Source organism: Anser brachyrhynchus, assembly GCF_964034855.1.
Source record: "Anser brachyrhynchus genome assembly, contig: SCAFFOLD_176, whole genome shotgun sequence".
NCBI classification, from domain to species: domain Eukaryota; kingdom Metazoa; phylum Chordata; class Aves; order Anseriformes; family Anatidae; genus Anser; species Anser brachyrhynchus.
In genome coordinates, this window is record NW_027663477.1 from 7331 (window position 1) to 22468 (window position 15138).

General features: G+C 44.4%; 1 pseudogene across 1 annotated transcript; it reads right to left on the minus strand.

Moving 5' to 3' along the window:
* Positions 1–1555: 1555 nt before the first annotated feature.
* Positions 1556–12211, minus strand: LOC308187432 (zinc finger CCCH domain-containing protein 11A-like; annotated as a pseudogene). Its single transcript has 13 exons — positions 10400–12211; positions 10053–10172; positions 9147–9270; positions 8499–8702; positions 7854–7973; positions 7271–7351; positions 6744–6854; positions 5943–6005; positions 5562–5684; positions 5313–5378; positions 4417–4799; positions 3092–3328; positions 1556–1964 (listed from the first exon to the last, which is right to left on the minus strand). The product of its transcript is annotated as a zinc finger CCCH domain-containing protein 11A-like (transcript).
* Between the last annotated feature and the right edge of the window lie 2927 nt (positions 12212–15138).

Consider the following 15138-nt stretch of genomic DNA (forward strand, 5'->3'; position numbering starts at 1 on the left):
ATAGAGCGCTGACGGCATTAAACTAGGATGCTACTAATTGTCTTTGCTAACTATGGTGCATTGTGCCAATTAACTAAAGCAAGAAGCCTTGGGCCCCTTACCCAGGTCAGTCTCCTAATAAGAGAGCGAGCCTATCTTAAGAAACTGGGAGAAACTGGTCCTGCAGGTGGACAAGAGCCAAGGAGCAACTGAGTCTGTGCAAAGACAAGAGGTCAACTAGCGGTGACGAGGAAGAGTCATCAATCTTCATGCCCACGACCTCCCGTGCTGCCCAGCGCTGAATAAACATACCTACTTTACAATCTCACTGATTGTGGAGTCCCTTTTCCGCAAGTCACAAGCAGCGGTTTCTTCCGCAGAGGTTTTCCCAGAGCCGCTTCAAAGCTTCCCTCGCGGAGCTGGGGCGTCGCAGGGGGTCGTCAAAGCACGCACGCGCACACACACACACACACACACACACAGGCGTTGTTGTCCAAACAGAAAGTATTTACAACAAATTCGACAAGCGGTTTTCCTCTGCCAGCAGCAAATGCCTGAGGGCCCCTACAGCTTCACAAATCATAGCACAAAGAGCCTAAAGTTCCTCTAAAATTTAGGGAAATAATTCAAAATAGATCTGCTAGGGGAAAACGATCACTGGCGGCAGGGTACACAATACACGCGAGCCTCAGCTCTCCTCCGCAGAGTCAGTGCCCACGCCCAAGTGCGACGCTGATGGCACCCGAACATTTGCTGTAGCAGGCAGCAGAGCCAGCAGCTCAGGGGAGCAATTTTAAAAACCAGGAGGCACTTAAACCAACCCTTAATTGACCCAGTTACTGCAGGAGAGTCCCGACTACTCGCCCTGGAGTCCTACTGTCACCAGCAAAAAGCACCAACCAAAGCTTGGGGGAACTTTGGTACAGCACAAGAGAAGGGAGTGGGGGTAGCGTAGCCGTATCGCAGAGCTGCTGCTTTTCACACCATTTTATCATCCCTGATAATTGAAAGTAAGGCCGGGTGGGCTGACCCCACCACCACCACTCCTGGCAGCATGTTTGGTCCACAACGCTAGAATAATTATTCTGCTCCCTCCCGCCCCTACAGCTTCATCATCTGAAAAGATTACAGTCAAAACAATGGCATACACAAATAAAAGTCAAGAGTTGACATAGTAACTCCGGGATTTGGGTATCAACTGTCCGAGAAATCAGAACACCCAGGCTTCACAATGTGCCCAACATCGAGCTGTGCCAAGGGGGGGCGGAAGGAAGAAGCTTTCCGTTTAAGCCTTCAGAGCATCGCTCCATCACTACGTCAATTCACAGCCACCACAGCGTGCCGATGGACATCTTTCTGTGCCAAAAGAAACAAGTGCTTTGTCCTCTTGATATCAAAGGTAGCCACCTATAGTTACGGAACCATGCACAAGACCTTAACTCTGACCAGCAGGGAAACTTAGGACAACTGAGTGCAGATCCTGCCAATTTCTACCAGTTCCAACTGTGCTTTAAGTCTCATTGCAAAGCCTCAGTTAGAAAAAGGATCACCTCGGGGTATCCAACAAGAAGAAGAGTTTTTTTTTTTTTTTTTTTTTTTTTTTTTTTTAATATACCATAGGACTATGCAGTTCAATCATCAATCATCTTGGAAAGCTCAAGGAGGAGGTCATCCTCATCCTTCCCTGGGTCCAAGTCGAGCTCGGCTTCCAGTATGCCGTCTGAGAGTTCCCAAAGTAGCGTCTCTAAATCCTCGTCTACAGATACGGGCGCGTTGCCTGTGGAACTCAGCCGGCGTGTCCTTGCTTCTTCTAGCTGGGAAGAAGCTGAAGTCGAGCTTGAGAACTCCATTGGCTCCACAGATTCTGCCTGGCTTCCAAGATGTGCTTCAGGTCTTGGCAGAGCAAGGAAGAGAACAATCAGTATATGCCATTTCTTAACGGGAAATCCCTTTTCTGCAAACCGGCTCTTAAAACCGTAGCCAACCCCTCCTGCACTTCAATCTTACCCAGGGATTGTTATTCAATTAACCCAGGGCGACATTTAGAGCCCAATATATTAGCAGGTACATTTTTCAGTTTGGGGGTTTCTCTGTGAAGCCAGAGCACCTGGAGTCTAGCAAAGATGGTTCAATTGTTGTAGCAAGAGGCACTTTGCCACCTTGCTTAATTTTCCTGTAAAAATGTTAAGAAGTCTCCATCTGCAAATATCTGTTTGCTAAGTTAGTCATTTTTCCCACGGCACACTCAGCAGAGTTTGCTCCCCACTACAGGAAGCTGATCTGCAGCCATCACTTCCCTCTGCTCTCCCTGCACTCTTGTCACCTTGTATGTTTGTTCGGGTGGCATTCTTGAGGACCAAAAGGCAGAGGACACTACTCATCATTTATCACCTCACGAGGAAGTAGGAGAACTTCACCTCATCCTCATTTAGGTATTCAGACAGAGCAAGAAGTCACTGGAAAGCTGTACCGACTTGCAGCATTTAAAGAAAGTAAGTCTAATTAAGCATTCCTGCTAGCTGCTAGAAAGTCATTTCACGTGACTTATTCCTCTGATGGATTTGGGCTTTAATTATCTCAGAACCCTCCTTTTTTCCCCACGTGTGACAGAACTTATGTTTCACTGGGGATATACGCCGATTGAGAAAAAGAACAAGTTGTGGTCATCACCTGTTTTGGGGATTTTCTTCAAGTCTGGTGGCTGGGACGTGCTCCAGCGTGGCTGGAACAGCCTAGAAAGCAGCAAAACAGCATTTAGGACTCATGGGTAAAAGATTCCTTACTAGCTTTTTCCTCCATGCTGCTTCTCCTCTGGCATTGCGGAGCCTTAGCCAAAATACAAAACCAAGGTGCTCCTGAAGAAAGTTAATATTCACTTGGAGGTTACTAATGATCTTGTGTCTTTTAAGAACACAGCATTAATGGACAAAATCCTCCACACCAGAGAAATCACAGAATCACAGAGGACTAAGTAAATAGTGCCATTAATCTAATAAATATGGAAGGGTACTACAAGAATTCTGTAGGCAGCTACTGGATTTAAAAGGAAACAGAAAGCCTGTAGAACTTTTGAGTTTTCCATCTTTTCTCCTAGAGGAGGGTGTAAATTTTACAAGGGATCCATTTCTGCATTAGCCCCTGTCCTTACCATAGCTGCTTTTTTGGCTGGAGGTCCCATTGTGTCAGCGTCAGAGGCAGTCCGTGGCTTCACAGCTGCTACAGCAGAGGGAAAACTGCCAGGTGCCTTACGTTTCAGTGCCTTCTTCTTGGGGGAAGCGACTTTCCCATCCCAAGGCTTCGCAAACATGTTAAAGTTGGCTAGAGTAAAAGGAAGAGAGAACTGATACAGTCTTGCTCTGCCTCATGAAAAATCCACGTTCTCTTCCTCATTTCCACGGCCCGTCTACACAGTTAACTGTATTTGGCCAGCAGAATTACACTGCCATTGCCTGGATTCTCAGCAATATCTTCCACATAGTAAACTCCGTCTACCAACAATCCATACAAAGGAACAAAGGAACTGAATAGCTACAGTAAATCATAATCCAGGACGAGGGAAACTCAGACACAGAGCGATCCCAAGTGCAAGCAATACTCTAAGACGTTGTATGAAGTCTAGTAAGATTCACAAATGTTGACAGCTTTTGTATTTAAAGTCTTGCTCCCTCTAGGAAAGGAAAAGCAGCAGGTATAGTAAGACAAGAGAGTGTATGCAACTGTTGTACCAGCTTCCTCTCCCCTGCAGTGATGTCCCACAAAATCTATTAAGTTGTTCTACAAAATCCAAATTTGTAGAGTCATATTCTAGTCTCCCATTCCTGACCTAACATCTGGCTGGCAGGAGAAGAAACGAAAGAGAGCTGGGTACTTGTTTTCTTTGTGTGTTTATTTCCTCGTGTCCCATGAGACAGAGAGAAAGGCTACAATGTGCAGTGCATGCAGCCTTTAAGCCCTCCTTATCTCCCTCACACAATCTCATTTTACAAAGTTGATATAATCTTAACAACGAGGCCTTTGATCCTCTGTCATTTTTGACAGAAACTGGCCCCCCACATTAAGACGCTGAAGCATGCTTTACAAACACATACACGTGTCAAGTTAAGCAACACATGCCAAAGAGGAAGGTGAACTTGAACTCAACGCAGGGAGGACTTCATACCATAAACAGATGGCAGAAAAAAACAGAATACCAAAATTAGACTAAAAAGCCCCTCAATGTGTTAATTTTCTAGTGGGAAATACAGAATACCATCACGTAATTAACGAAAACAGACATGGTTGCATGTTCTGGCCCTTCTTTGCCTTTGAACTTTGCAGCCTTAAACTCTTTTATCCTCTGCATTGAAGGAAAAAGCAAAGCAGATCCTGAGCAAACGGAACTTGCTCAATATGGGAAGCACCTCACCGGGGCAGGTATTAAAGCATCTTATTACCTGATAGCTTTGTGTTCCATAACGATTTCTGCCCGGCTGGGGCAGGTCCAGGTTGTGCTGGGGGAGCTGGCACATTTTCTCCACTCTGCTGCATCCGCAGAGCTTTCTCGCGCTTTATTTCTTCCAGGGTTTTAACACGCACTTCTCCTTCTGGCTTGGCTTTACCTGCCGGCTCCTTCGACTGCACTTTGCTGGGCCCGGAAAGAGTGAGCACGCTCTGCTTCTTGGGCTCACCCTCAATTTTTGCCCCTGCGCTGGGATCTTTGGTTTTACCATGCCATTCAGCCTGGGCTTTGGCTTGACATTCTCGTCTCTGAAGAGCTCTCTCACGACGGATTTCCTCCAGTGTTTTCACATGGACCTCTCCCTTTGGCTTAGCAGCCTTCCCTGTCATCATCAAGAAATGAGAAGCGCCAACATTTAAAGAGAGTCCAACAATAGTTTAAGTCTCCAAAATTTGTCACAGTACTAAGGAAAACTAAGCCTGAGCGTTCCCAATAACGCATCTTAGGACAATAGCCTAACATTCTCCTCCTCCTCTGAGCCACTTGTTGTATTTTGAAGACCAGCCCTATCCAGAGAGAGCTGCTACACAGAAATGCTAGTTTACTTGATTACTTTTTCAGACTGCATTTCAAATTCCTGCTCCCGGCAGTGGCTCTATTCTAATTGTATATGATGGTTCACAGAAGCAGCTTAAAACCTTGACAAGGCACAAGCGGAAAATAAACACACACCTAGAGCCAGATTTCTGATAGCGGCTGTCAGAAGAGCTTCAGCACTCGAGCAAGAGGAATCAGTTCTTTGTTTTCATTTGAATTCCTTTTTAGGGCTGTATGAAAACGGTCTAAGTTCACGGAAAGGAAGAAGGAGAAAGTATATTTAATAGCCAGTTGTTACCTTTCGCAGTACTAGTCTGTTGAGAAGGTAATCCTAGCCTCTCCTTCACAGACTTGGGAACTTGAACTGCAAAACAGAAAAAGACCAAATTAGGGAGGCTGCATAAACGTCAACTTTGTGTTCACATTCAAAAACAAGGCAGGAAAGGTAACTTTGAATCCCGGTGATTAAGACCTCAGCCAACATGCAAAAAGAAACATCGCAGGAAAAGGACAAACAGAAAGCCTAACTACAAAACCCGTGAATCACATCCAGATGCCTGTTTAGTAGCTGTACCTCTCTTTGGTGCTTTGTCAGCATTTCCCGGAACCTCCACCTTCTTCCCCAGCCTTTCAGCAAGGCTGCGCTTCACCGGAAGGGCGCTTACATCAGCTTCAGACAGAGAAAACAAGGAATATTTTAAGAACATTTCTTTGCAGGAAGATTTGAGAACAGTCAACCACAAGCTTCTATTTTTCAAGCATATTTTCATAAAATTGCCTTTCAGCTGCTAAATGGTTTTTTTGCCATTTCTGCAGTCAACACAGATCTCCACTGCAACGCATTTTCCTCTCATACGTCAAAAATACTCTTCAATGCAGTCATATAGAGAAGGCGGCACCTAAATAACAGCTCATAAAAAGTTCTTACCCACGGAGGCTTTCCGTTTTCCTTGTTTCTCAGCAAGATCTAGTCGAACCACAGGTTCCTCCCCTAAAACAAAAGTAAAATTTTTCTATTTCATAGAAACCAGTAGCCAATAGAAATAGTATACTGTTAGCCCATGTCCAAAAAAAACCCAGCAAGGCACTGTTTTGACAGCTAAACCACACAAACTCATATTTCAACTATAATTAACTTAGAAAAAGTATCCATAGTCTCAGTGTTTGCCTCAAATTCCAGCTGAATGTAGTCGAGAATGAATCTGAGTCTGCTTGACAGCTATACTTTGTGCAGAACAGAGCTGCATAAGCAAGCAGAATATTATTAGGTACAAATGCTGAGAAATATTCCTTTCTAAGGTGAATGTCTATGGGTAGAAGTACTTCTTCACTTCTTTCCCTTTCAAAGGAATTTGCACAACTCTAAACAATATAATTTATACACAGACTCCTATCGCACTACTGTCCACACGTGCCACTGTCAGCCTCTTTAAAGCTTCAGAAATTGCTTCTTACATAGCACTGTCCTCTAGAGCTCTTTCTTCTCGTTACTCTCCTGTTTTTCAGTTATCCCCCTATTTGCATACTGACACATTTTTTTCTTTCTCCTGCTACTGCACTTAACCTGAGCACCAAAGCTTTCCAGTACAACCAGGGACTTTCAGCATAAAAGCATGTTTTGAACAGAAGGCGGCAGCACCAGGAGGCTAACAGGGGTGAATTGCCTTCCTTCTTGCTTAACCTTCCAGTTTAGGAGTAATGAAATCAAAACAAAAGCATGAATTATTACCTTCCTCTGTAGACAGTGTCACAGTTCTCACCACTGTCCGGACATTTTCCTTTTCCGGAGCAGGAAAAATCATAGAATCGACGGGAGGAAGAGAAGATCTTGAAGGACCTTCTGCTCAGAGCAAGCAAAACATAAGGAAGTTTACCAAACAGAAAAAACTATCACGAAGAACAAAAAACTTTAATTATTCATTACTGTCAAACATACAGTGACCAGAGCATGCAAATAAGAGAGGTGACTAGTTTGCCTCTGGTTGCCCTTGGAATTCCCATCTAGAATACCAGCTGGCTGAGAATCAGGTTGCTCGATGCCCCCAGCTAAACATGGAAGTCTATCCCTCAAGCAGCTCCCAGCCACCATCACCTGCCATTCTGAAGCCAATCAAATTTCACTTCTTTGGCAAAATAGTTGGATTCACCAAAGCATAGCCAGCTACCCGGTATTACTGGAAGAGGTTTTTTTTGAAAGAAAAATCATCACACAGGATGAAGGTGAACCGGGTAAGGAAGCAGGGAATATTAACTCACCACCGTGTCTCTTAGTTTTTTCCTTCATTTTCTGCAATTTGATTTCTTCAAGTGTTTTTATTCCAAAATTCAGACCGTCCTCTGAAAACAGAAAACAGTTAATGAGACTAAGGCTTAGAGGCACTCACTGAGGACCACAGATCCTCAGGCTTCTTAGTGCTCAGGAACTTTCAGAAGTATTTAGAATAAAGCCTGTCAACACTCCTCACAAGTGAAACAACCATAGAATCAATGGCATTTTGCCCCTCCTTTCACCCTTCAGGGTAAAAACTGTAGTTTTAATTTTAATCCATTTACGTGATATTAGATCCCTCTATCGTTAGATATGGCTTTCAACAGTGGTTGCCAGGCTGCACGTGCAGCCATTTAAACTCCATGCTGTGACCCTGTTTTGTTCTCCAAAAGGAAAGAAAAGCAGTTCAACTTTCTGACCCAATGGGCACATGATGGTATCAGGGAGAAATGAGATCATGGAAATAACCATTCAGCACCCCTACATTCTGTTGTGTTTTTACGCCACATTGCTTTTGAGTTAATTGTCAAGTTATCCTGCCGATTTATCCTACTACAGGTGCTGGAATACCTTGTTTAGCAGTAGTAGCACTGGCTTTCCGAGTGGAAATCATCCGTAATCCATTTTGGCCTTCCTCAGCTGGTTGCTGGACGGGAGTTTTAGTTTCTTCTCCTTCCGCAGAAAGCTGGTCTGAAGGGGAAAAATCTATTCAGTTATGCATAGGCCAGATTGTTCGTGATTATGTAGCTCATGCAATGACACTTCAGTCCATGGTTCCTATAAAAAAGTTGGTTTTTTTTTGTTTTTTTTTTTTTTTAATACAGCTACACTGACCTGATGAACTCGTAAGTAGACTACCCTAGGACAAAACATCTAGGACTCTAGATTCTCTCTGCAGCTTTAACTACTACACGACATATTACTCTTCAGACAAAAAAAAAGGAATTTCCTTCCTAGTTTCACATAGAGCTTTACACAACAGACCAGCTAAAGCCAAGAGTGGTTCTAAGCTTTCCTCCAACATTTCAGGTTCTGTCCACTGACTGCCAGACAAAGCCACCAGTGACCTGAGCGGACTGCCTGCCCTATCGCTAGTCAGACCTCAGGTCATCTGTGATTTATACATTCATTTACAGCACAAATTCCTTCCAAGAACCAAAGACTTACACAATCATTTACAGCACAAATTCCTTCCAGGAACCAAACCATGCTCACCATCATCATCTTCATCATCATCTGCAGCATTGATTACAACTGGAGGGTGTGTAGGGCTTGGGACATTTTCCGAGTTTTCCACTTTCATCACCCGCCTTAGCTATGGAGAGGGATTGGACTGGACAGAAAGTTTGTTTTGCTGCAGTGACATCTGAGCCACTTTCAAATCATCGTCCGCGGACTCAGGCGGACTTGGCAGTGTAGCTAGAGGAAGAGGAGGATCATCAGTAATATGGCAGTTTAAAACTTTGACCACAATGCACGAAGATGGTAGCTAAGGCAGATAACCTGCACAGGCAATGAATGCAGCATCTCCTTTTGCCCATCCCGCCACTGTTTACACCGTGAACAATGACTTGCCTTCAAACAACAACACATCTCCCTGCCACCCAGCAGAAGACGAAACAACAGAAAGCAAACTGCAAGGCAAATATCACACAAAGCAGAGAGAAGCTGAGCATGAAAGCAGAAAACAAATACCAGCAGTACAGCAGCAGTACACTCGGTTTAGCTGACCACCTAGGACTGCAGACCTTTTCCTGCACTCACAAATGAACGGTTACCTGATGTCTCCTACACTATTGGCACCCACTAAGTAATATGCAAAATTAATTCTTCAATACTTAAAGAAAAAGGACCTAAACTCACTCTTGCTTGGTGGTAAGAAGACGCCATCGATGTAACGTCCCTTTGCGTGATGAAAAGCACAGTTGGCTTTCTGACAGCCTACTGGCTGCTTCTCCCAGTAGCAGGGAATCTCAGCGCGCTTTTTCTGAAGACAGAAAGAAAGACAAGCTCGTGATAACATGCACCTAAGGTTTGCAAAGAGATGCACAGTTCCAGGTCACGACAGCGATAGGGCTGTCACAATACAGTGCTGAAACATCATTCCAAAGGTCAGTTTATCACGGAAGTATAGTATTTCCGGGCATATTCACAAAGTTTGCAGAAGCTGTAACCACTATGCACGTTTAGCCTTGTCATCATTCAGTTTGAGAAGACAGGCACTCTCAGACATCAGTTTAGGGTGGGTTAAACTAATACACCCAGGATTATACTAGGATTATTCAGAGGGAAAAAGAACATCTTAAATTGCCTACGTTAACTCTATCCAGAACTACTTCTCGGAGACTTCGTTCTTCTGCACCTTTAACTTTCCCCACTGCTTCCTAGCCCAGGCAGCTAGAACAGCATTATCTGAAGGACTCCGGGACACAAGAGACCTGATAGATCATTATCAAGCCTGCTCTCAGGAGGCTAGTACAGCCTGTTTATTACCCCCCTGCTCCAGCAGGTTTTAGCAGTCTAGTTAGCGGTTATTCTGCATCTGTTGAGAAAATACTGTCGGCGTCTAATAAAAGAAAATCTTGCTAAGACATACCTAAGGCATTGATTTTATTTCCCTCTCCTTCCTCCCACCCCCTCCCCTGCTAACAGAAACCAGTGTAATTCCAAAGCAAAGGACTCTGTCCTGCAAAAGCACAATCAGCACACCTACAGCACTGAAAAATGCTTTTGTTGATTTATTTTGAGAACACATCTTTAGGCACTCACATCGATTTCCATGTGTCTGAATCGGCAGACATTCCTGAAACAACGACCCTCCTGCCACAGCGTGCAGACTGTCTCGTTCCCCAGAGCAGCTTCACAGTGGCGGAAGGAACAGTTGTCTCCCTGTAACCAAAAGGAAACCAACAAGGAAAATATAGTACAGCCTCAAAAACGTCCATGCTACTGCCTCAGGTTGCTACGATTGAATTCAGAATCTATCTGGTTATCACGTTAACCAAAGACCAGTGTGCCTCCTCCTCCTACTCTACCCCTTCCTGAAAAAAAAAGAAAAAAAAAAAAAAAACAACAAAAAAACAAAGCAAAGCAAAGCAAAAGAAACCCAGCCATACCTTGGTACAGGTAGAATAGAAATAGAAGTAGCAATCGTCTCCTTGTTTAGACATGCCGACAAGTTCTGATAACAAGCTCGGGTTCTCTCCACAGGGACTTCCTCTGCTCTTGGAGAGAGCTGTCTTCACCCTTGCTTGGGCTGAAAGTCTTCCACTGGCTTGTGATCAGTGAAATCTTCTTTTTAAAAGTAACCCTAAACAAAGTACCAACAAGTGAAAAATAATGAGTAACAAGCATTTTTCCAGCTTTCTTCTGTTCATCAAATTAGTCTCTTGAGGAGAGCAATGCCTTGAAATCAGCTGTTACGGGAACTAACACAATATTAAACTAAAGTTCTGTAAAGCTGCCAGGAGCTTTGTCAGCAAGTGTTCTCTTCCACGTCCTCAATAATATGCCTTGGAGCACATCCGGAAGCCTGAAAAGGGAGTCACTTCTTCAAAAACCACCTGATCATACATGCAAGGCAATGATCAACTATGGCTACGAGTAACTTCTACAGAACGCAGTATGACGCATTAAATAGCACGTTCCAGTCACTGTGGGTCTTCGAGTTCACCTACCTGGACAACCTCAGCAAAGTTATCGATCTTCAAAGACTTCCAGTTAACTTCTCCTGGAGGCCGAACCAACACTGAATCCGTGAATTAATGATAAAGGGGTAGGAAGAATTTGCCTCCTCACTTTGCCAAGGGAGCCTCTCATCCACAATTCAAACATAGGATGTGCTTTTAAACAGCTTATAACTAATGGAGGAAGCAAGTCCATCTGAACACTCTCTCAGACTGGAGACAGCCAGGGTTAGTTAGCTCTTCAAAAAATAAAAACCAAAAAAAAAACACCACAAAACAAAACAAAAACAAAAAAACCCAGTGCATTTAGAGATGAACTCGTGATTCAAAGTGGCTGCAAAAATGAGGCTCCATCTTCCACAGCCAGAAAATTTGACTTTTTTTTTTTTTTTTTTTAATTCAAAATTCAGTATGTTCCAATCTCTGGTCTTCAAGATTTCTTCACCTATTAAGAAAACACTAAAACCTTTCCCCGTCTTTATTACCTGTACAGCAAAAAACACACCAGTGCACAGAAATACACAAATGTGCATACGCATACACACATATGTGTTTAGACACACACACGAGGAGTGAGTGATAGAAAGTTAGCGAGAGCGACAGTGGAAATCAGAAGTTTTGCCTTTTTGACACAGAGAGCGCGTAAAAACTCTCTCATTTTGAGGGAACTAGAAAAAAATGGAGGATCTACCAAATATTTTGATGAGTATGCCTTCGAGGCCAATGCTTTATACCATGAGTGATCTGGGGGCCAGCACACAAATATGCATACATATGTATCACACAGTATCACGGATTTCTAGGTTGGAAGAGACCTCAAGATCATCGAGTCCAACCTCCGACCTAACACTAAGTACTCCACTAAACCATATCGCTAAGCTCTACATCTAAACGTCTTTTAAAGACCTCCAGGGATGGTGACTCCACCACCTCCCTGGGCAGCCCGTTCCAATGCTTAATAACCCTTTCGGTAAAGAAGTACTTCCTAACATCCAACCTAAAACTCCCCTGTCGCAACTTTTGCCCATTCCCCCTCGTCCTGTCACCAGGCACGTAGGAGAACAGACCAACCCCCACCTCTTTACAGCCTCCTTTAAGGTAACTGTAGAGAGCGATAAGGTCGCCCCTGAGCCTCCTCTTCTCCAGGCTGAACAAGCCCAGCTCCCTCAGCCGCTCCTCGTAAGACTTGTTCTCCAGACCCCTCACCAGCTTGGTCGCCCTTCTCTGGACTCGCTCGAGCACGTCCATGTCCTTCCTGTAGCGAGGGGCCCAAAACTGAACACAGTACTCAAGGTGCGGCCTCACCAGAGCCGAGTACAGGGGGACAATCACTTCCCTAGACCTGCTGGCCACACTGCTTCTTATACAGGCCAGGATGCTGTTGGCCTTCTTGGCCACCTGGGCACACTGCTGGCTCATATTCAGCCGACTGTCAACCAACACTCCCAGGTCCTTCTCGGCCAGGCAGCTTTCCAGCCACTCATCTCCCAGCCTGTAGCTCTGCTTGGGGTTGTTGCGCCCCAGGTGCAGGACCCGGCACTTGGCCTTGTTGATCTTCATACAGTTGACCTCAGCCCATCGCTCCAGCCTATCCAGATCAAATATGTACATGCATACAGGATAAACATATCTATACACACAAGCGTGCACAGTATATGTCGTATGGTATCCATATCGAGAACAACTCGTAGCCCTGATCAGACACGTAGAGTTGCAATCAATTAACAGCAGCAAGACAGCAGATCAAGGATACAGCAAGCTTTGAGAGGCAGGGCAATGCTCACTTTGCCAGTGGCATGGCTGCATGATACCAAGAATTTTGAATTAGTTTGATTTTTTGGAAGCAATTTGTTTTCTTTCTGCGCTGTAGCAAATACCACAGGTTTGCCATCACGTGCTGTTCCCTAATCCATATATCCATCATCATCCATTGCTGCAAGATCATGAAAGGTTAGAAAAGATGACTTAGGTCCAATTTAACAGCCAATGATTTTTCAATGACCAGAGCTGCAACAGATTTTATTTAGCCACAAGCAGGTTTTTTTTTTCTGATGTGAAGTCAGATATTTTGATTTTTTTTTTAAGACACTAAATGTCATAAAACCTGCAACCAGACCAGATAAAGTTCAAATTAGAGTGATTCTGAAGCCTTTCATTAAAATGCTGCACATTTCTGTGCAAATTATTTCTGACTCTTCTGGACAAAAGCGGATGAAATAGTTCTTACAAATTAATAATAAAAGGTTGGAACCTTTTAGTCACACAAACACTAGTGAATTTTCCAGGAAGTATTATTTTGGCAGGGAATTTTCCCAAATCTAAAGTAAAGAGGGGAAAAGTTGGGTTCCCGTATTAGTTGTTGGTTTTGACTGCTTGACAAAGGGAATAAAAACAGTAGTTAAGTGCAAGGTTTCCTTCTCTTCTTTAGTATTGAGAGGAATCGTCACTTCTGACCTTTAGCACCTTCAGAAACACACTTAGTGCCATGCAGATTCCTCTGCATCTACTTCTAAAAATTACTGGTGCTCCTTAGCATGGAAGTTGGACTTGAAATCTTTCCCAGACTGAGCTCTTTTGAATGCCCAAGGAGCTCATCATTTTGCTTGTTGCCTTCCATTTTCCTGAACAGACCCAGAACGCTGTTCAGGATATGAATGGATCTGGTCTAAGGAATGGGAAGAAAGCAAAAACCAAGGATACCTCACAGCCCTAAATGCCATAAAAAGCAGTCTCATTTTAAAAAAGATCTCCAAAGCTTTTTTTTTTTTTTTTTCTCCTTGTTGTGACCCTGCTTTTTAATCACCCAGCATCAGCCTTGCTGCAAAACAGTCTCCGCTGATTTACCTGCTTGTTAAAGCACCCCACAGGCTGCAAGTGTTGTGTGCTAGGTGTCAAATTATATTTAACGGTGCATAGGTAAACCATTCATCTTCCCATGGTCAAAGCACAGAAGAGCCTCCTGCTAACACAGCTCATCCTTGCTGTAACTGCTTTTAAACCTATTTGTTGGTAAGAAAAGAGCTCAGTACACCACCTTCACAGGGCAAAAATTCACATGGAAGAGCAGAAAAACCCAGAAGTGCTTCCTGAACTTCACGTTACCAACAGCACCATCGGATTTAGATCCTTGCCTGGCATCCAGGATGCACGGCCTGCAAGCACTGCTGCGATGTGGAAGTGCCAAGGCAGGTTTTTGGCCTGCCCTAAAACACTTTTTTTTTTTTTTCTTTTACAAACAATACAAAGAGTGTGCCAGGTATGCTGTAATGCCCGTGTGCCAGGTCAATAGAGGATATCCAAACAACAGAGGCGCTTCTCCTAATTTCTGGCGTGAAAACACTTTCACAGCATTCTTTTCACGAAGAAACCCCTCTCTATCTTCTCCAATGCTCCAGGACCTGCTGCAGCTGCAGCGGCTGCGCTGGTACCAGCCGCATCTTTGACAAATCTTTTCAACGGTTCTGCTTTACCTCGGCACAGTTGAGGTCACTCCTCTTCCTCTTCCAGCTGAGGAAGCAGCTTGCGGGCTCTGCCACACGGTCGGTGCAGAAGCGAAAGCTGGGAACACAGCAGTCAAACTCTCACTGCTAACGAAGCCACCAGGGCAGAGGGCTGACACAGACCCGCCAGAGGCGAACCGTACCCGCTCTCCCTCCCGGCTGCGAGGCTCGCCACAGCAGCCCCGACCCGAAGCGCTCACAATGCTTTGCTTGGTGATGTCACCGATGAGTCAGAGTCCCCAGATGAGCATCTGCCTTGCCACTCTTTAATGTTGGTGTTGTTTTTTGGTTGGTTGCTTGCTTGCTTTTGAAACTTATGTAGGTTATGGTAAACCTTCAGGTAAACCACAGATCAATGGGGAAGAAGTCCCACACGAGGGAAGGCCGTGCATTTCTTCCAGGCAATGGCGCATTCTTTAACATGCTGCATTCGACAAAGAAGCTCTCTCCATTTTGCGCAGTGGCAACAGGCACGACTGCAACACACGCACGTGTAGGCAGCACCTGCAGGTCCCAAACCGTTAACCAATTTTTAGATAGCACCAATTTTTTATGTAGTTGCTTTCCCTTCATCCATAACCCCTTTTTTCCTTTCTTTATATCGGGTGGCTCTCCTCCATTGTTCTGTCATTTTACTCCCCAGTGTCTGAGCAGGCACTGGGAATCGTT